Below are 21,113 nucleotides of genomic sequence, written 5' to 3'. Positions count from 1 at the left end.
TAAAGTAGAACATAATTAAAGGAAATAAGACAAGGTTATCACAAGATAAATCTTTTAGGGTTGTTACCTAATATGGTAATAACTTACAAAGGCACATAAGGTCCAAAGCTCATGAATGTATGTATCAATAGTGGTAAGAATATCGAGGTAAGACATTGTTCATTGCATTAAATACTTCTTTATTATTGTCATTCGAGAACTGAGTTGAGTGTCGGAGTACCTTTAACAGGTACCTCCCCATTTCAACCAACGAACATTGGATACTAAAAGAAGAAGACTTTGAGGAAAAAGCAAACTAGGGGAAAAGATTACCTGTTTACCCTCATGTAGTTACATTTTGATGCTCACTGTGGGGCTCGGGTAAAAATTTCATGTGCCTCGAGAAGAGCATGGTTGCAATTACTAGATCTATGGCAAATCCATAACCCATAAGGCAATCGGCTATCGAGCAACCTCCACCAATCAAAACACTATCTCCCTACCTAAGTGAGGACCATGGGGAAGCCATTCGATCCCTAAGGGAAGAAATCCTTAATATGCATCGAAGGCATGCCGAAGACATAGTGGCACTTCAATAAGAAAATGTTGAGCTAAAAGAATAGTAGCAATCACAACTTCCCCTTTAATCGGATGAACCACAACAGTCTTAGATTGAAGTATCCAACTTTCGACTGGTAAGCCATTTGGGAGGAGTAATTCAACCGTCCTATTTGGTCAACAATTTCGTAAATCTTGGACTAAGAAACCCTTTTGTGGTTGGAATCATCGATACTCCATTGCCTAGAATACGGAAGCGTGTCACTTTAGAAAAGTATGATGTTACTAATGACTTAGATGAGCACATTGACATTTATGTGGCTTAGGTAGGACTATATATTATAGACAATATCATTTTGTGCAAAGTTTTCCCCACTACCCTTAAAGGACAAGCATTAAGTTGGTTCACTCGGCTTCCTCCCAATTCCATAGATTTCTTTGAGATGTTAACAATGAAGTTTGGAATTCAATTTGCTACTAGTCGACCCTATCATCTCAAATTAGTGGCATAAGTTAGCTTACAACAGGAAAAGAATCAGACACTTTAGTCATTCATGGAGAGATTTGGAAAGGTTGCCTGGGATATCAAGAATCTCGATCTCGTAGTAGCTATGCATCATTTGGTTATGGCATTACGACTAGGACCTTTTGTCAACAACCTCTGCAAAAAGCTGACATCAAACTTGGATGAACTATGTTGTAGAGCAACAAAATGCATGCAATTAGAAGAACTTACTGAGTAAAACATACAACTGAGGAACGAAGCGACTACTATGAAGAAGGAGGCAAACAAGGAGGTTTACAAACCCAAAGAAAGGCCCTGTGAAGCCTGAGGCCCTCGATAAAACCGTTATACTCCCCTTAAATCCCCAGAGCTAGGGTACTTGAGCAAGCCCTAGCCACCAAAGTTATGGTAATGTCAAAACAAGACAATACACCCTCGTGGACTAATCCCTTGAAGCATTATCGGTATCATGGAAATCGAGGACATTCCATAGAAGAATGTACCGCCTTAAAAGACAAGATCGAGGATCTTATTAAAAAAAGGATGTCTTAAAGACTTTGTATACAAGTCGCAGTCCTCACATCATGGTTCCAATCAATACCAGAACTATGACATGAATTATAGATCAAATAATGACAAATCCAAATGAGAAGAAAGGAACAAAAGTCATTCTATAGAAAAAGAAAAAAAGGTCGAAGAATCGAGAAGGATCATAAACATTATAGCCGGAGGCTTCGCCAAGGAAAAAACACACCTCCTCGGCAAGGAAAAAACACTTGCGCAATGTACGATCTGTAAACTTGGTGGCTATGCAAAATAAAGTAGATATGCCAGATATTACATTCACAAGTGCAAACTTCAAAGGGTTAGACCTTGAGCAGAATAACCCTATGGTGATCACCATCCAAGTAGCAGGTTTTCTTGTGAAGAAAACCCTAAGAGATCATAGGAGTTCGAAAAATATTTTATTCCAGAATACCTTCACGCAGTTGGATATTCTGGAATCGACACTTTATCCCCGTATGACCCCCTCTTCGGATTTTCCCGGGGAAGAGTCCTCACCAGGGGTTCCATAAAACTAATGACAAGGTTTGGTACTAGGAAGACTGGATATAAAGATCTCATCATCAAGTATTTGGTTCTGCATGCTAGTACTTCTTATAACATTTTACTTGGTAGACCATTAATCAATGCCATCAAAGCTATTGTGTCCACCCCACACTTAGCAATGAAATTTCCATCCAACAAAAGAACCATCGTAATGGTTTGTGTAGACCAGAAAATGGCCTGAGAATGTTACATGGCCAATCTAAAGCTTACACCTATCCAAGAGATACTAAGACCCTAGGTTGTCAACATGGTGACCCTAATGGAATAAGAGCTAGGACAACCTTTGGAATTAGATCCGAGGATCGAAGAGGATCAAAGAGTGAAGCCTAATGAAGAAACCAAACCCAACCCCTTAGGACATAGGGAAGATCAGATCACATACATGGGAACTCAACTAGAAGAAAATGAGCAGCAACTCATAATCCAAGTGTTGAATGTAAATGTAGACCATTAATCAATGCCATCAAAGCTATTGTGTCCACCCCACACTTAGCAATGAAATTTCCATCCAACAAAGGAACCATCGTAATGGTTTGTGTATACCAGAAAATGGCCTGAGAATGTCACATGGCCAATCTAAAGCTTACACCTATCCAAGAGATACTAAGACCCTAGGTTGTCAACATGGTGACCCTAATGGAATAATAGCTAAGACAACCTTTGGAATTAGATCCGAGGATCGAAGAGGATCAAAGAGTGAAGCCTAATGAAGAAACCAAACCCAACCCCTTAGGACATAGGGAAGATCAGATCACATACATGGGAACTCAACTAGAAGAAAATGAGCAGCAACTCATAATCCAAGTGTTGAATGTAAATGTAGATTTGTTTATGTAGTTTGTAGCGAACATATTTGAGGTAGATCCTAACTATCATTGTCATTAGCTTTCGATATGCCAAGAGGCTAAGCCAATCACCCAGAAAAAAGAAAGGTTGGAGAAGAAAGACAAATAACAATTCAGGACAAGGTTGGGAAACTATTGTCAACTTAGTTCATTCGAGAGGTCCATTATACCACTTGGCTATCCAATGTTGTAATGGTTATAAAGGCCAACGATAGGTGGAGGATTTGTACCAACTACATTGACCTCAACAAAGCATGTCCCAAGGATGCATACCCCTTACCTACTATTGACTAATTAATAGTTGGAGTAGCAGGGCATTGGATGCTCAGCTTCTTAGATGCTTACTCTGGGTACAATCCGATTTGCATACATCCATGGGATGAAGAAAAAACAACCTTCATAACTAAGTCAGCCAACTATTGTTACCAGGTTATGCCTTTCGACCTCAAGAATGCAAAGGCGACATACCAACATCTTATGGATACAAATTTTAAAGACCAGATTGGAAGAAACACAGAGGTATACGTTGATAACATGGTCGTTAAGTTTGATGGTGCAAAACCTTATGCTCAAGATCTGCAAGAGATCTTTCTACAAATTCAAAAATATAATATGAGGCTAAATCCAAAGAAGTGTGTATTTGGGGTAAGAAGAGGCAAGTTTTGGGGGGTTCATGCTTTCTCATCGAGGAATACAATCAAATTCTGATAAATGTTGAGTTGTGATTGATATGCAGAATCCCAGGACCCTCAAGGAGATACAAAAACTCACGGGCCAGATAACTCTTTAACTAGATTCTTACCTTGGATAGCTGAAAAGGCTAAGCTGATAATGAATTTGTTGAAGAAAACCAAAACGTTTAGATGGGATCAAGAATGCGATGAGGTTTTTCAAAACTTGAAACTAACACCGGTGACACCCCCAACGTTGGCCAAACTAGACACACATAAGAAGTTGATCATATACTTATCGGTCTCTGAAGAGGTTATAAGTGTTGTAGTCATTCAAAAGCAGGAGGGGAAACAATATCCAATCTATTTTGTTAGCCGAATTCTACATGAACCAAAAACTAGATATCAACTAATTGAAAAATGGCCTTAGCTTTAGTCCATGCGACTTGGTGTCTCAGGAAATATTTCTAGAGCCATCAAGTGGTGGTCAAAACTGATTGTCCAATTGTAAAAGTACTACGGAAACCCGAATTAGTAAGGAGGATGATGGGCTAGTCAATTGAGTTATCTGAGTTTGATATCTGGTATGTACCCAGGGGATGGATTAAAGCCTAACCTTTAGCAAACTTTGTCAATGAGCCATTTTGAATACCAATGGTCAATATTGCATGCGGATGAATCCCTCAACAGACAAGGATGTGAAGTTGGAGTCCTTTTAGAAGTACCAAATCAAATTGTCCTAGAACAATCCCTCAGGTTTGGGTTCAAAGCATTTAACAATCAATCCGAATACGATGAACTTTTAGCCGATTTGTGACTAGTAAAAAAGGTCAGTGCGAAATGGATAAAATGTTGAAGTGATTCTAAGGTTGCCTCCGGACAGATAAACGAAGGGTATCAAGTTAAAGAACCCCAACTTTTGAAATATTGGCATGCCTTCATGAGTTTGAAAGATGATTTTGAAGAAATTCAAGTTGAGCACATCGATAGAGACCACAATGATGGAGTCGACAAGTAAGCAGAGTTAGAAAGTGACCAAAAACTGGGACATTTGAGAACTTTTATATAGGAGACTCTACTAAAACCAAGCATAAACTCTAAAAAGTGCATGAATATATCCTCAGGGGAGGAGGATTGGAGAAGCGATATAATAAAATACTTGACCAAGGGACTAGCTCCTAAGGATTCACTAGAAGCTAAGGTCCTAAGGATGAAAGCAGCTCGGTATACTGTCATAGCAAGTGACTTATACAAGAGGGGATTTGTAGTACTCCTCCTCAAGTGCCTGAGTCAAGATCAAGCTAACTACACCATAAGGGAGTTACATGAAGGTATTTGTGAGGTACACTCCGGGAGCCAAACAAGGGCAACTCGTGTGATTAGAGCAGGATACTACCAGCCTACACTAAGAACAAATTTTTCATACTCTAATTTCGTCCAAGGACAATCATTGACAAACATTTGGATTCTTGCCAGCCGAATTGAGCTGCTTAACACCAATTGTCGCACATTTCGTAAGATTTTTTGACGTTTCAGAAGGAAATGTGCAAAATACTCAAAAAGAGGGCAAAAGGGTCACTCTTGGGGCATTTTTCAGCCCTTGAGCCACCTAGATAACTTTATAATGAAGTAACCAGCTCACCTGGGCGAGTAGGGTTACTTCAGAATGAAGTTATCAGCTCGCCTGGGCAAGCTACCTTAATCCCAAATGCCTTGTTTTGCTATAAATAGACGTGGGAAGGCTGAAGTAAAGGGTCCCTGAGTTCCCAGAGGTCCAGAAAGAAGAAGAAAGAAGAGAAAGGAAGAAGAAAGAAGAGAAAACAAGGTTGAAATGCTTCCGAATCGCATCCATAATTGATTCTTACACCGTTCGTCGTTCGTTCTTCGTCCAATTAGTACTTGCTTTAAGGATTTGAACTTGATTTGTGGACCCTTAGGGCCCCCTTTATTGTTTGTGCATCTTCATCTCCTTCTTCGATCATCGGTGATCTTTCTCTTTGTTCAAAGCAAGTTTCGACCAACCGTTTATACTGTAATCTCGTTTAATCACCGTTAAAATAAAATTCAATCGCTCGTTTGTGTTGTAATCTCACTTAATCACTGTTTAAATGAATTTCAACCAATAGTTTGTGTTGTAATCTCACTTAATCATTGTTTCAATAAATTTTGACTGGCCGTTTGTGTCGTAAACTCTTTTCACCAATGTGAAATAAGTTTTAACTGGTCATTAACACCGCAAGTTATCTTTAAAAAAGGATTGAAGATTAATGAGCCAAAACCAAATGGAACCAACTCACAAACTTCTTCATTTCATAAAAAATAAAGAGGTCGTTTCAAGGTCCAACGCCTTAACGACTCTCCGTCTTTCAAACTTAAGAAGATCGTTTCAAGGTCCAATGCCTTAGCGACTCTTTCTCCTCTTTTCAAAAATCAATATATCATTTCAAAGGTTCATGCCTTAAACGAATTTTGTTCACAATTAAAATCAATCTTTCAAAAAAGATAAAATCAATGTAACAAACAAACCTTCAGTTCTGAAAGAACTACGTAGGTCTGACTTCCTCATCGCACCCGAGGATACGTAGGAGCGAGAGAAACAACCTTGTCGACCCCAAAAAAGTAAAAAAAATATATAAAAAGGAAGAATAAAGATAAAAGGGAAAATAAATAATATTGAAGTCATGATTTGCACACTCGATTAGAGGATGTCGTCCCTTGTGACGGGCGCGTGGGGTGCTAATACCTTCCCCGTGCGTAAATGAATCCTGAACCCTCATCTTCAAAATATGCAGACCTTTGACCTTTTCCATTTTGATTTTTCTGACGTTTTCCTCGAATAAACATTGGTGGCGACTCCACGTGTTTTCCTTCCTTGGAAGACGCACCATCGAGTCTCATATCGGGCCCTCGTCGGAAGGCAGGTTTCGACAAGATTGTGTCGAGATTGTCAAAAAATGCATACAATGCCAACATGGTAACCTCATACACCAACCAACCTATGGATTACATGTCTTAGCGTGTCCTTGGCCGTTCGCTATATGGGGAATGGATTTGCTCAGACCGTTTCCAATAGCAAACATCCACTAGTCGTAGTTGATTATTTCATGGAGTGGATAAAGGTCGAGCCTCTAACAAAAATTATAGCTCAGAATGTGAAAAAATTCTTATGGAAAAACATAGTTACAAGAATCGACATCCCGCACACGATAATAACAAATAACGGGTTACAATTTATTGATACAAAACCAAATGACTTCATGAAGGGCTTAAACATTACCCATCAACTTACTTCAGTAGAACACCCTCAAACCAACGGACATGCTGAGTTAGCAAAGAAAGCCATCTTGGTAGAACTAAAAAATAACTTGACAAAGCTAAATGGAAATTGGCCGAGGACCTGTTAGAAGTCTTATGAGGACTCAGATGTATGCCTCAGTCAACAACAAGAAAAACACCATTCAGGCTAACCTATGGAACTAATGCCTTAATTCCCGTAGAGATTGGAGAGCCCTATTTCTGGCAACAACACTATGATGAGGCCAACCACATAGAAAACCTTATGGTCAAACTTGACCTTGTCCAAGAAACACGTGACCAAGCAAAGATAATAGCCACAACATGCAAGCAAAGAATGGTTAAGAGGTTTAACACCAAGCTAAGACCAAGATAATTTTCAAAAAGAGTTGGTTTAGAGGGCACAAGGAGATGTGAGAAAATATTCTTAGAAGGCAAGCCGGCAGCTAACTAGGCCAGACCCTTTAGAATTCGACATAACCTCAAGAACAACACATACAAGTTAGAAGAACTCAATGGCAAGATCATAGCATGCACCAGGAATTCCACCCATTTAGAGTTTTACTATAGCTCAGCAGATGTATGCAAGGGGTACTCTTTTTCCTTACTCGACTTTTTCCCTATAATAATGTAAAAAGGTTTCTGATGAGAAGGTTTTAGCAAGAGCACTACATTTCATATATGAATACAAATACTCTTAAACTATATCTTGTTAAAAAAACATTTATGCGAGTTCCCTTCCGAATACACCTATTCGGCCAACAACATGCTTTCAAGCATTTCAAAGGTTTCCCTCCTGAGTAGTCCTACTCGGCTAAGGATGTACCTTCACAAAGGTTTCCTTCTCAAGTACTTCTACTCGGCAAAGGATGTACCTTCAAAAAGGTTTCCCTCCCAAGTACTTCTACTCAGCTAAAGAAGTACCTTCAAAAAGGTTTCCTTCCTGAGTACTCTTACTCGACTAAAGATTTACCTTCAAACAAGCTTTCCTCCTGAATACTCCTACTTGGCTAAAGAAATACCTTCAACAAGGTTTGAATTCATCAAATAAAATTTCAAAAAATATTTTCGAGCATCACATCTATTCGGCAAAAAAAGTTATTGTATGATTGCTTTGTCAAATTATTAACGAGAGGACATAATCAACTTCTATGACATAGTCAACAAAACAATAAGAATAGAAAGTTACTTCATTAATTTAAAAAAGAAAATACAAGAGATAAGTGAAAAGCTTAGATGATCAACATAAGTAAACAATATAATTTCCAACTGTTACAAAGAAATAATAAAGCCTAGTTATCACTCACTTCATTCGCCTCTTTATTCCTATTATCATCCTCATCAGTATCAACATTAGTCATGACGGTGTCAGCAGGAGAAGTAACAGGACAAAAAGCATCCACGGACGACGTTCTGGAGTTTTGAGGAGTCTTCTTAGGAATATCTTGGATTGAAACTAGATTCCCTTCATAGACATCCATCAAAATGTCAAAATCAGCATCGGTAGGAATCTCGAACTTGTGCCTCACCTACTGGATAGCCTTGTTAACACTGACATGGTGCTCCTCCAAGATCTTCTCGTGTGCACTACACATGAAGGTCTGGAAATCAACATCCCTCTTCTTTTCCACTCCGCCACCTTGGACAAGGAATCTTTCAAAGTCTCCACCTCAGCCTTTAACGAGGTTACCAAGTCTTTTTCTCTTTTTAACTTCTAAGCCCAAGATGCATCCCTATCTTCAAACTTCTTTATGTCGTTAGTTAGCTGATTGTTAGCATCAAGAGCATGCTTCTTATCCCTCTCGATCGCATCAAGACCAGTTTTCAACTTTAACACTTCTTAATCGACCGAAGGGTTTCGTAAGATCATATGTTAAGCAACAACAACAACCCTTGTCTCCAATTCAGAGTACATGGCCTAATTTGAAGTCGCATCAATACCTTGCAAAATGTCTTTGTCGTAGTTGAAAATGGCACTACTCAACATCAAGTTACGAGGGTGATAGGTAGAGTTAAAAAAGTTCTTCCCTAACACCAAAGGAAGGGCTTCAAGAGAGCTGGGTGGATGAGTGTTGAACCAATGAAGAGTTGGTTGTTTCAATTTTTGGGGCCGAGCTTCCTCCTCGGTCACCCTCTTGGCCTTTTTTCTTTTTGCTCTTATCCCCAGGCGGCACAATGTCCTATGGAGTTGGACGAGAAGGTGGAGTCCGAACAGCTGGAGCAATGACGATAGGGCTCGTAGCCCTAACACCAACTTCTTGACAGACTACAACAAAGTTCAATGATTCTATTGCAACTGAACAAAGAATATTTGAAACATAAACAGTTCAAGTAAGAATGCCGACAAAAAATTAATACAAGTATAAAAAGAAAGAGTAAGGTATCTCTCAAGTCTTCCAAAATAGCAAGAGACTTGTATAAGGCAACAATGGGCTTAGCCGACAACTTGCAGGGGAGCTGTTCTAGAATACTCAAATTACGCCTCTTGGTTTCCATCAAGAATTCCAAGAGAAAGTCATCATACCTCCTCAACACTTGTTGCCAATAAAGAGGAAACAAGGGCTTGCCATGAGAATCATAGAAAAATTATCACACAACCCAGGGATGATAACTAGGAAAAACCCACATTAAAGTTCTTATAAGAAGTAAAAGGCCTAAAAAAGGGTCTATCTTGATGGCGAATCAACGATAACCACAGAGCTTTATCAGTTGGTGGTGTTCGAAAATAATGAAGAAATAAATCACTAGTCGGCTCAAATCGAAAAAATCTACATAAGGAACGAAAAGCCTGAATGGTCGCCCATCCATTATAGTGCAGTTGAGAAGGTGAAACATTGAGTACTCGGAGTACATTCATGGTAAAATTATCAAATAGCATTTCCACATGAAGATAAAAAAAAATGCAGTCATAGACATAGAAAAAATCACGCATAGGAGGTGTCTTAAAGGGGTTATCGGTACTCAGCATATCCTTCCTAAGGAAAACCCAATCCGGCTTCGCGCAGGCATTGTTACGACAATAATAGAGGTGAAAAGGACTAAAGTCCTCATTCGCAAATGAACACACGATGACACAGTTAATAAAATGAAGAACACTGAGCTTATCAGAATAACAAGAATAATAAGATCCCATTTCACCATCCACCCAAGTGTATTCGGAAAGCATTATAGGAGGTAACTTCTCCTTTTGAACCCATAGTCGGGACTTTTTATGAGGAAAGGGATCAACATTGTCACTACATGACACCTCAACAATAACCCTCTCACTAGTAGCTACCTCCGCATACTTGCCAATCCCTTCTTCACGTTGAGACTGGCTTAGGTCCACATCATCCAAAGATGAGAAATCAGAAAAGGATGAGTATTCAAATGATGATGTATCACCAGTATTTGAACAAGACGTCAGCACATCCACAACGTCTATCATTGGCTTCTCTTGTGATCCTACCAAACCCCTAGGTTGTTAGTGCTCGGATCAAAACTCATACTAAAAAATAAAGTGTCCCTAAAACGAGTCTTCAGTGCAAAAGCTGTAAAGGAAGTAGATGGTATTCTACGTGGAGCAAGATCAAATCTCTAAGTGTAAAACCTAAAAGAAGGAAGAACCCCTTTATATACAAGAAGCCTAAGACAGTTGAAAGGAAGCCCATTCAATCATGATTTTCAAATTTGATCTTGTCAAAGAATGTGAAGCGAATGATCAAAATTCAGAAAGCATAATGGTTACATAGAAACTCAATCGTCGAATTTAACCATCACATCACAAACTTCTAAATCGAAAAATAGTTGGCATCCATTAAGCCTTCCTCAAGGATTGGGGCCTTGTATACCGTACGGATACTTAGCCTAGCCGAGTACAAGATATACCCTCAAGACCTTTAATTTTTTGAAGAATGATGACGTTATGATAATATCCAAGTATTCGGCATAACCGAATACTCGAGTACCTAAGCATTCTCAAACATGAAGAAAAAGAACACAAAGTTCGAGGTACTTGGCTATGTCCAATACTCAAGTACCATTACATACAAAGCTCATGAAATATATGTTGACATGGTATTCGGGTACTCGGCTAGATTGAACATCCAAATACCCTACAATGAATATCTTCCTATAACAGGTATTCATGTATCCAACATAGCTAGATACCCGAACACCTTGAACTTAGTACATCCTTTCTAAAAGCACCCAAGTACTCTACCAGGCCGAGTACCTGAACACTTTGGATAAATTAAAACATAATTAAAGGAAATAAGACATGGATATCACAAGAAAAAAACTTTCATGGTTATTACGAGGTCCTTAATCATAATTATGAAGATATTACCTAATATGGTAATAACGTACAAAGACCAATAAGATCCAAAGCCTATGAAGGTATGTATAAATAGTGGTGAAAATATCAAAGTAAGACATTGCTCGTTATATTAAATACCCATTTATTACTCTCATCCGAGAACTGACTTAGACATCAGAGTACCTTTAATAGGTACCTTCCCCCATCCCGATTGATGAACATTGGATACTAGAAAAATAAGACTTTGAGGAAAAAAACAAGCTAGGAGAAAAGATTACATGTTTACCCTCGTGTAGGTACAATCGTCAATAGGATATAGTATTGTCCTTATTCACTACCATAACTAGTGGCATATCCACTTATTGGGTGCAAAGACAATTATCCCTACAAAGATTTTTTTTATATGTATAATAAAAGAAATTTACCCAATAAAAAAATAAGTTTATAAAAAATATAAAAAATAAAAATCAACAATTTGACACCAATTTAACTATTTTATCTTTTTATTTTTTAATATTTCAGCTCCTCTAATGGACATCCAAATATAGCTTAAGTATTTTGGATTTTTTGTCATGATATTTTGAACTTACGATATTTTTTTAAAAAATATCATAACTGGATTTTTTTATTAACCATGAAGGGTATCAAATATACCTAAGGAGTATTATAAAAGAACTTGAATTTATTCTTAAAATATTATCTTCCTTAGGTCTCTTTCATGACTATGTTTATGAAATATGTTGTACTTGATATTATAAAGGAAAGAAACGATATCTATATTTATTTGGCTCATGCAAATATACATATTTATATATTCTCTTTGCATTTTTTTTTAATTTTACACCCTATAATACTTAGAAGCTTTTTTTTGTCCTTCTCATCAATTTTCATTAAAAAAAAAAAAAGCAGCTAAGTATGACTAACAATGTTTCACTTGGCTCTGACGCGTAGATCAATTATACTAAATATTTTTTTCTTGGGTAAAAATTGTAAGTGTTCTCTAACTTATTAGGTTAAAAACTAATTCCAATCATGGTATTATGTGACTGCCGTTGATAAAAAAAAAATTACATAAAAAATCAAATATAAATTCTTCTATTAAGTAAATTATTTTTTAGATGTGAACGCTACTAAACTATACACTACTATGTCAATTTTATGGTTTTTTTTAAGGGTTAAATTTAGTCTTTTCCCCGGGCTGAACTTAAAAAAACAGTTTCAAAAACGGAACTGGACAATCAATTTTAAAGAATGAACTAAACTTAATTATTTAACAGTTCAGTTAACATGTTTAACATTAAAATTACTGAACTGAATTTTTTAAATTGTAACACCCTTCAAATTTGAATGAACTAATTGTCCCTCTATTTCTCTTTTATAGAAAGTTCAAAAATCACTAGCTAGATGAATGTATGATTTTTTTTAACAGCTATATATATATATATATATATATATATATATATATATATATATATATATATATATATATATATATATATTATAGAAGCTTAAAATAGACCAAAAAGGCATGATCTATCACAAACAAACAATTAGAAAATTAACCAAAATCTCAAACTTATACCCAAAAATTTCCTACAACTCAGCTCCCAATACGATATCAAATAACACGTTGTTATTCATAAACAAGTACTCCATGTACAAACTACGCAAGCGTGTAGGCTATTACCTCGGCATGATTTACAAATAAATTATATTGATTTGATTTATATTATTTAATTATGTAATATCACGTGACTTATATTATCGCATCAAATAATTTAATTTAATTTTTATCTTTTTAATTAAAGTTCAATGATTTTTTTTAAATCTGATATTATTTCAATTTTAATTTAATGTTTTATTAAAAAAATATTTTTATCCCTATTTAATTCCTATCTTCCTAATTCTAAATCCAGTCTTTTTTTTTTATGTGTATAATCTTTCTCGCCATCATCAACAATTACTTTCCGCTCGCCGCTCCCACGCCACTTCCTACCTCATATCTCCTACCTGATCACCAACCACAGTTGTAGAAGAGTGTTATGCTTGGTATTCGAGGCCCAAGGGTCCTCCCACAGAAGAGAGAAAGAGAGAGAGAGAGAGAGAAAATGGTTATCGGAAGTATTATTCACGTCCATTAACACGAATTACAAGCTTTTATATGGGCCTTCTCCTGCTTCTAACCGCCTAACAACCTCCTAACGGCCTAGCTACCTGTAACTGGGTTCCAGAACCTTCGAACCTTCCTAGCCTAACTAACTCAGTTTCCATCTGCACGAACTGCATGGCTTCCTTACTCATGAACGTAGTCCTCTAAGTAAGAGGGAAAAGTTACTCTCCGTTTGGGCCTTTCTAAAGACACCCCTCCACTACTGTCTTCCACTTGTCCTGCTAATGGCACCCCTTGCGTCTGCTGCGTATCACTCCCATGCCCTTCAAACCAGACCTCGTCCTCGAGGTCATAAAGTGCTTGAAACTCATACCAGTCTTCCCATGAAGTGTCCTCTGGTGTGAGCCCTACCCACTGCACCAGCACCATGCGTCGCGGCCCGGTATCGGAAGGAACAACCTTGGAAGCGACAATAGTCAAGGGCTTCACGACGGGTTAATTGTTGACATCTTCTGATGGTAGTTCTGCACTACGGTTGGCATCTGCCGCCGCTATGTAAGCTTTAAGCAAGGAAACGTGAAACACTGGATGTATCTTCGAATGATCAGGCAGCTGTAGTTTGTACGCGACTTTGCCCAATCGAGCTATGATATGAAATGGACCATAGTATCGTTTAGCCAGCTTCGAATATGGAGCTCCTGCCGCCGACGTTTGTCTATGGGGTCTGAGCTTGACCAAGACCCAGTCACCCACATTGAACTTCTGATCCCTACGACTTTTATCTGCTGTTTCCTTCATGCGATTTTGAGCTTTGCTCAGCTTTTTTCGTAAGAAGGCAAAGACTTCTTCTCGTTGAGTGAGTAGCTCATCGACTGCATCTATTCGTGATGTGCCCGTGATATACTGGGGAAAACTTGGTGGTTTCCGGCCATACATTACTTCGAATGGGGTCATCCCTGTCGTTGAATGGCATGATGTGTTGTAGGACCAGTCCGCCCACATCAAATAACGACCCCACGTCGCCGGTTTCTGATGTACATAGGCTCCCAGGTATTGTTCAATAATACGGTTGGCAACTTCCATTTGCCCATCCGTCTACGGGTGATACGCAGAGCTTAGACGGAGGCGTGTCCCACTCATGGTGAAGAGTTCCTTCCAAAATTTGCTTACAAAGAGGGGATCACGGTCTGAAATTATGCTTCGAGGCATTCCATGAAGCTTTCCGGCAATCTCCATGAACAACATTGCAACTGTATACGCAGTATGGTGAGGGGGAAGCATACCCAGATGCAGCCCTTTCGAAAAACGATCTACAATGACAAGTGATGTAAGCTCCATTGGAGCTTGTAAGCCTAGGATCTTCTTCATCAATGGATTCCTTTGCTTCTTGGAAGATGAATGGCAGCGGAATGGAGAAAGGAAGAGAGAGAGGAGACGCCACTTCAAGGAGAAGATGAGTCTAGAAGAAGCTCACCACCATAGGAGGCCATGGATAAGAGCTTGGAGGAAGAAAGAGATGAATGAAGGGAGAGGGAGAGAAGAGCACGAAATTTTGTGCTCTAAATGAGCTTTGAAATCTGAAGTTTAATATTCAAATGATCAAAGTTGAAAAAAATGCACACACATGACCTCTATTTATAGCCTAAGTGTCACACAAAATTGGAGGGAAATTTGAATTTCAATTCAAATTTCACTTGAATTTGAAATTGAATTTGTGGAGCCAAACTTTGGAGCCAAAATTTCACTAATTATGATTAGTGAATTTTAGTTATGGTTCAGCCCACTAATCCAAGATCAATTCCAAGATTCTCCACTAAGTGTGCTTAGGTGTCATAAGGAATGTAAAGCATGAAGGACATGCATAAAGTGTGACTATATGATGTGGCAATGGGGTGTAGTAAGCAAATGCTCACCTCCCCCTCTAAAATTTAATTGGATTGGGCTTCTACCAATTCAATTAAATTTATTTCCAACCATACACATCAAATATTCACTTAGTGCATGTGAAATTACAAAACTACCCCTAATGCAAAAACTAGTCTAGGTGCCCTAAAATACAAGGGTTGAAAAATCTTATATTTCTAGGGTACCCTACCTACATTATGGAGCCTTAAATACAAGACCCAAAATTAATGAAACCTTAATCAAATATGTACAAAGATAAGTGGGCTCATACTTAGTCCATGGGCCCGAAATCTACCCTAAGGCTCAAGAGAACCCTAGGGCCTTCTCTTGCATCTTTGGCCCAATCTTCTTGGAGTCTTCTATCCAATGCCCTTGGGGGGTAGGATTGCATCAACAAGGATACATGTGTTTCCTTTGTACGCGGGCAACCCTACAATAAAATCCATTGATAAGTCTTCCCATGGCAGCGCTGGTATCGGAATGAGGCATAACAACCCTCCTGGCTTACGATTATCATATTTTGTGTGCTGGCATGTGATGCAGTTTGCAACGAAGTTGCGTATGTCTGTTCTCATCGAATCCCACGTAAAGTTCTCTTGAAGACGTTGCAACGTCTTTTGCACCCCCATGTGACCTCCTACTGGTGTTTGATGGAACTCTTCGAGGAGTAGTTTAATGAATGACGATGTTGGAGGAAGCCAGATGCGCCCCTTGTGTAGAATTAAGCCTGAAGTCACTGAATGATCTGGATACTTCGTAGGATCTGCTTGAATCTGTTCATATAATTCTTTGAAAGCAGGTGTATGTGCGAGTTCTTTACGTAAATCTTCTATGAACACTAGTCATGGCATGGTCAGCATGTAAAGAGACGCCTGGTTATCCTCATTGACTCGCGATAATGCATCTGCTACTGTGTTAGTTTGGCCAGAACGATATTGTATCGTGTAATCAAATCCTAGCAACCTCACGAGATAACGATGTTGTTCAGGAGTCTGAATGGCTTGACTCATGAGTTCCCTCAAGCTTCTATGATCCATTAGGATGGTGAATTTGTGGCCCAGTAGATACTGCCGCCATTTCTTGACGGCGGCGATTATGGCTGCCAACTCTCAGACGTATGTGGATGCGCTGGCCATTCTTGGACAAAATTGCTTATTGAAAAAAGCAATGGGGTGACCCCCCTGAGATAGAACCGCGCCCATACCCATGTTCGATGCATCCTTCTCCACAACGAAGGGTACTTTGAAGTCTGGTAGCGCTAGCACTGGAGCTCCGGTAATGGCATCTTTCAGCTTTTGGAATGCTTCAGTGGCTTCCGGCGACCACTGAAACTGGCCTTGACTCAAAAGGTTAGTTAATGGTGATGCCAGAATCGTGTATCCCATGATAAATCGACGGTAAAACCCTGCGAGACCTAAGAAACCACGTAAGGCCCGAGGAGAGCGTGGATTAGACCATGTTTGAATAGCCTGTACCTTCTCTGGCACCGGTATAACTCCTACCGCCGTCACAATATGCCCCAAGTACTCCAATTGTTGCTGAGCAAACGTACATTTAGAGAGTTTAAGCGAGAACTGACCTGCCACTAGGGTACGAAAGGCATTTTCCAGGTGGAGAAGATGATCAACAATGGTCTTGCTGTACACTAATATGTCGTCGAAGAAGACGATTATGTGTTTGCGTAAACAAGGTTGGAACAACTGATTCATTGTGGCTTGGAATGAGGATGGTGCATTGCACAATCCAAAAGGCATCACTCGAAACTCAGTGTCCTTGATGAGTTCGAAATGTCGTCTTCCCCACGTCCTCCTTGTTCATCAGGATTTGATGATATCCCTACATCAAATCCAGTTTTGAAAACCAGCAAGCACCTCCAAGTTCATCGAGCAATTCATCCACTGTTGGAATGGGGAAATGGTCGCGTATCGTGATGGCGTTGAGAGCCCGATAGTCGACACAAAAGCGTCATGTCCCATCCTTCTTCCTTACCAATAAAACTGGGGAAGAGAAGGACTAGAGCTTGGCTGAATGAAGCCCTTAGCGAGCATGGCTGAGACTTGATCTTCTATTTCCTATTTTTGGTAATACGGGTATCTATAGGGCTTAACATTCACTGGTGTTGCATTGGGTAGCAGGTTTATGGTGTGATCTGTGGTTCTTGATGGTGGAAGGTTTGTTAGAGGTTGGAAAAGGCATGAGTATTTCGTGAGTAATGCTGAAATCTCAGGTGAGTTGGGTGGTGTGGTAGCTGTTTGTGTATTAGCTTCTATTCGAATGTGAAAAAAAGTGCTGGAGGGATTCGTACGTAGAAGACGACGTAGCTGTGAAGGGGATACGGGTTCACCTACTTGCTCGCGTTCCCCTTGTAATTCCACAAGCTTCCCTTCAGTGATGAACTTCATGGATAAGGACGTGTAGTCCGTTAACACTGGTCCCAGCGTTTTGAGCCATTCAACCCCTAGGACCACATCTGCACCACATAAAGGTAGGTCATGAAATTTTACCGTGAACGTATGCTCCTGTACCTGTATGTTCACATCCTGACACCTTTCCTAACATCTAATTTCTTCTCCGTTTCCCACTGTTACCTTCAATGGTGCTACCTCCTTAGTGGTGAGGCCCAGTGTTGCCACGGCTCTGTGATGGAGGAAATTATGAGTACTTCCTCCATCTATGAGTATACTAACATGTAATCCATTGATGGTTCCTTTCAAGCGCAAGGTCTTGGGTGCGGAATGCCCTGATAGTGCATGGAAACTCAGTTGGGCTGGCGGTGGTTCCCTGAGTAACTCATCTGTTGGTGAGGGTGACCGTGAAACAACTTCAGGTGTTAATTGATCATCTTCTGCTACTAGTAAGAAGAGTGAAGGTGCGCATTTATGACCCCACGAGTACTTCTCCTCGCAATGGAAGCATAATCCTTTTTCCTGGCGGACCGCGAGTTCTTCTGGAGTCAATCTTTTAAATGGAATCGAAGGATTCGAGCCTCGTGATAAGCTATTTGTGTATGAAGAATTCGTGGTTCCTGTGGCTGCTCTCGAACTTGGGGTGATCACGAGAGATCGAGGCGTCTGTTGCCGCCGCGAGTCCAGGAGTTTCTCCTCCTGCAGACGCGCGTACGCCACTGCTTGAGCCAGTGACACTGGTTCACGAACCTGCACTTCTCTGCAAATGGAGGGATTCAACCCCGAGATAAAGCAACTTAGAACGAATGTTGCTGGTAGACCAACCACCCGATTCGCGAGTGATTCGAACTCTGAGAGGTACTCACTAACTGAGGAACATTGTTGGAGCTTGCATAGTAATCCGGTTGGGTCTTCGTATGTTGATGATGCAAACCTAGAGTGTAACGCGTGAAGGAACGCCGGCCAAGATGAAAGTTGTGCATTACGATGCATCCACTGGAACCAGGCCAATGCTGGCCCTTCCATATAAAATGATGCTATGGTTAGGCGCTCTTGATCCGGCGTTGCGTGGTATTCAAAAAATTGCGTTATCTTGAATGTCCATCCGGTTGGATCTGAACCATCAAACCTTGGAACGTCCAACTTCATGCGATGGACTACGTTATGCATTTGCGGTGTTTGTCCTGCTGAAGACGACGCCGATGATTGTGGTGGTTGCTGGCCAGCCTCTAGTTGGGTCATTCGTTGGAGGAGGTCGTCGATCTTTGTATTCATTGCTAGTTGTGAAGCTGAGAGTTTCGCGATTGCATCCTCAATACGGTCTGCTGAAGCCCTAGAGCGAGTTGCTTCCGCCATGGTTGCTCAATGAAAGCACCAATGCTATGCTTGGTATTCGAGGCCCAAGGGTCCTCCCACAGAAGAGAGAGAGAGAGAGAGAGAGAGAGAGAGAGAGAGAGAGAGAGAGAGAGAAAATGGTTATCGGAAGTATTATTCACGTCCATTAACACGAATTACAAGCTTTTATATGGGCCTTCTCCTGCTTCTAACCGCCTAACAACCTCCTAACGGCCTAACGGCCATGCTACTTGCAACTGGGTTCAAGAACCTTCGAACCTCTTCCTAGCCTAACTAACTCAGTTTCCATCTGCACAAACTGCATGGCTTCCTTACTCACGAACGTAGTCCTCTAAGTAAGAGGGAAGAGTTACTCTCCGTTTGGGCCTTTCTAAAGACACCCCTCCACTACTGTCTTCCACTTGTCTTGCTAATGGCACCCCTTGCGTCTGCTGTGTATCAAAGAGCTTTTGCTGGTGCATCTCTGTGCAAAAGCCAAGTGTTATTAATATATTTTTTTTTGCCTTTAAAAAAAATAAAATACTCTAATTATATCTAATAAATTGATCTCGTAATAATTTTTATCCAACATTAATATAAGTATATCTTTTATCCAAGATTAGAACAAGTATATCAGATAAAGTTTCAAAATATTTTTTTTATCTTTATCTTGATTTTCTTTATAGTAAAGAAGTTAGAAAAAAAATATTGTGCATTTGACATTAAAAATTATAATTTTTTTTATAGATTATATATAAAAAACATGAATACATTAGATTAGATTAGACTGCACAAAAATATTATGCATTTATCTGACAAAAATGTAAATATTTTTTATAGTTTATAATTTTTCCTGTCAAATGCATATTATTTTTCTCTATAACTTGCTTACTATAAAAAAAAATCAAGATAAAGATAAAATATATATTTCAAAATTTTATTTGATATATTTGTTTTAATCTTGGATAAAAGATATACTTTTTTAAGGTTGGATAAAAAATAATTATGAGATCAATTTATTAGATATATAATTAGAATATTTTATTTTTTTAAAAGACAGAAAAAAATATATAATAACACTCAGCTTTTACACAAGGAATGCAGTGACAGTTTTTTGGTAACCGTAGTCGATGACCAGGTAAGAGGCATGACGCAAGAAGCAGTGTGGAAGTGGCATGTAGAAAGTGCTCTAGTGTGGCAAATTTACTGTATGGGGTTCCTTTTAAAAACAATTTACGAAAGAGGGTCTGTTTCAAAACAAATTCTGATGGGGGTCTGTTATTTACGTGCAATCCGTCATTCCTACTGACGGCAAGCTTGTATCGCTATTGGCAGCAGCGGGACGCAGGCGGTATCGCCATTAGCATCAGCGATACACTTGTATCGCCATTGGTAGCAGCGGAACAAAAGCTGAGTCACTGCGCCCATGCCGCTATTCAAACTGGTGAGACATGCTGACTAAGCATGTCGCCATTAGGACTGGCGGGACATGCCAACGTGGGCAGTCCCGCCATTGGCGCCTGCGGAACACGTAGGGGTGGTACGTTGCATGTGGGTTTGCAGTGTTTCAGTCTGAAAAAGATGGGTAGGCTTGCAGTAGGGGGTTGTAGTGTGCAGATGGGTAAGCTTAGGGTTTGCAGTTCTGAAAAGCTTGCATGTGAACGTTAAAAATTTGAACGTTGGGTAAGTTTTCAGCTATAAAAAAAATGCTTGAACCTTGATTGTTTACGCTTGCATTTCATTTCTCCTTACTGAGTTCTCTTTGTGTTTTTTCTTGAGTGTGAGCTTGTGCTTTGTTGTGTGCTTCTTGCTTTGTGCTCCTTGGTTCAAATTTGGTGCGTGGCTTCCTTCCTTCAAGTGCTCTTACCCTTACTTGGTAAGTGTTTTGAAAGTAAATAAAATTTATATATTCTGTTAATAAATATTATAAGTTTAAGTTAGTTAGTATTATCAAATATTCTAAGTTAGTTAGTATGTAAATAGTAGGTTAGTTAGTATTAATAAAAATTCTAAGTTTAAATTAGTTAGTATCACTAGGTATTGTATTGGTATTTTTTACGTATTAATAGATATACCAATGTTAGGTTAGAATGAAAATT

The sequence above is a fragment of the Glycine soja genome, chromosome 17 (genome assembly GCF_004193775.1).
Source record: "Glycine soja cultivar W05 chromosome 17, ASM419377v2, whole genome shotgun sequence".
Taxonomy (NCBI): Eukaryota; Viridiplantae; Streptophyta; class Magnoliopsida; order Fabales; family Fabaceae; genus Glycine; species Glycine soja.
Note: the sequence above shows the minus strand (reverse complement) of the source record.